Raw genomic sequence first — 2,237 nt, forward strand, 5'->3', positions numbered from 1 at the left:
CGCCCCCGCCGCACCGGGAGAGGCGGGCAGGCCCGGCCCCGCCGCCCACCCACGTGGCGCCACGGCGGTCGCCGGCCCCGCGCTTACGCCGCTCCACCGGGGCTCCCCGGGCTTCCCTCCCACTCCCCCCAACCCACCCACCCCGCGCCCGGCCGAGGAGCGAGGCGCTCCCCCGCCGTTCCCCGCCGCTGCGCACCGTCCCCGTCCGCCATGGCCCCGCCGCGTGCTGCCGCCGCCGCCGCGCAGAGACCGGAAAGACCGCCCCTTTCCCGACAAGCCCCGCGGCAGCACGTGACCGCCGCCCCCCCCTCCCGCGCGGGCGGAAGTGGCGCCGTTAGGACCGGGACTTTCACCGGGAGAGACGAGCCGGGCCTGGGGCTCCCGCTGGCTGGGGGAAAGGGATCGGCCGGTGTCACCCACCGCACCTCTACCCGAAATCCAGAGAGAAGCAGCGGGCAGGCTCCGGTCCGTCCCGCCCCGGCATCGCCGTGGCCCGGGGAAGCCCACCGGAGAAGGGCCCTGCCTTACCCCCGGGACCACGGGACAGGGAACCGGCCCCGGGACACCCCCCCGCACCGACCCCGGTCCCGCAGGCAGCCCGGGCTGCGCAGCAGAGCCTCCTTGCTCGGGTTGGCTCATGCTAATTGCAATTAGTGCAGCAAGGGTCGCTCTCAGACCTGTGGACACGGGCCAGAGTCTCGCTAATTGCAATTAGTGCAGCAAGGGTCGCGCTCAGACCTGGGGATCCCATGAAGGGTCTCCACACCGACCCAAAAATTATCTACGGGCAGTTTTTAAGGATTCTGATTTCATACAATCCAGGCATCTTAGAGACATCCCTTCCCTGGGGATGAACTCTGCACAGCCAGCCCTCCAACCCCTACAAAATTAGAGCCACATGTTTTCTATTTTTTATAACCACCACACAATAGTCCAACAGTAACTTCCCCTCTTTTAATTAAAAAGGAAAGGCTCAGAAGTATTTCAAGGCATGGATCTTTATTTTTCCTTCACGCATGAAAAACTTGTGTGAGAACAAACTCCTCTTAAAAGATTCCAGAAAGGAATGTTGGCATTCCAGCTGGGAAAACTCCCAAGTCCCCAGTTGTTTCAGTGGGGAAGCTGAAAAACATTGGAAAAAAACCCCCTGCTGTCTCTAGAGCCAAGCTGTTACAATCAGAAGGACACAAACACCTCTCTTACACCAGAATTACCTCTTGCCTCCGGCTTCTCTCCAGGGCTGCAAACGGGATCTCTCTCTCCCAAAGCCTCAGCCTTCTCCGGGGTCCCTGCAGGGTCTTTGCTGCCAGCGTTTCTTTCTTCTCCCATCAGCTGGCTCTATTGCAACGTCTCTTCGTTTATACCACAGCCACAATTAGGGGGGGACCACCAGGGCCTCTCTGGCTTCCGCAATAAGGCATTTCCTTCTGGAGAGTCCATCCCAACCCTGCAGAGATGTGGCTCGGCCTGTGGGCAACAGCTGGATGCACCCAGGGCAGCGGGTTCATTTCCCCTCTGCTCTGAAGACTGGCCTTCTCCACCTCGCTCCTGGGAACGGGCCCAACAAGCCCAAGTGCCCAGCAGCAGAGAGGAACAGCAGCTGAGGAGAACCGAGCAAACAGTCCATGCCAAGAACTCATCCTTCTCCACCAGTTTCCTCCTCGTTCCCCTGACTGTAGGGGATCTGCCACCTCTCACTCTCAGTCCTCCAGGTTTCCAGCTCTTCTACACAAACGCAGTCAGGCCACCCCCGCTGGTCCCCAGGCGACCCCTTGAGAGCCAGCGACCAGCTCCTTTTCTCTGCCCCAAGAGCCAAAGGCCCGGCCTCGCCTTGGCTGCAGTGGCTTTTGTCGGCAGGAGGGAAATCAGCGTCTCGTGTTCGTGCCCTTGTTTATTTAAAGGCAACTCCATCGCAGGTGCTTCCCGGGTGCCCAACGCCGGCTCCCCACGGCACACCCGGGCTCTGCCTCCGACGGGGCTCTGGGGCCGCTCCAGCACCGCCGCCCCCGCTGCCAACGGCGGGCCCTTCCCCCCCGGCGGAGGCGCAGAAGAGGGACGCGGCCGCTCGCCCGCCCCGGGCACGGAAGGCGCAGCGACGACCGGCACCGGAGGCCGCCCCGCACCCCCCCGGGCCCCGTCCCGCCGCCGCCGCTCACAGCCCCTGCCCGGCGGGGCTCAGCATCTCCTGCAGCACCAGGTGCAGCAGGTGGTTCTGCTCGGCGCTCAGCAGCGGCCAC

At 63.5% G+C, this 2,237-nt stretch overlaps 1 long non-coding RNA gene across 1 annotated transcript; it reads right to left on the reverse strand.

The window, feature by feature from the left end:
- Nucleotides 1–982: 982 nt before the first annotated feature.
- LOC106895531 lies at nucleotides 983–2,231 on the reverse strand. Its single transcript, XR_001413435.1, has 2 exons — nucleotides 1,215–2,231; nucleotides 983–1,122 (listed from the first exon to the last, which is right to left on the reverse strand). It is a non-coding gene; the product is annotated as an uncharacterized LOC106895531 (long non-coding RNA).
- Between the last annotated feature and the right edge of the window lie 6 nt (nucleotides 2,232–2,237).

The sequence above is a fragment of the Calidris pugnax genome, unplaced genomic scaffold (genome assembly GCF_001431845.1).
Source record: "Calidris pugnax isolate Ruff unplaced genomic scaffold, ASM143184v1 scaffold38, whole genome shotgun sequence".
NCBI lineage: Eukaryota > Metazoa > Chordata > Aves > Charadriiformes > Scolopacidae > Calidris > Calidris pugnax.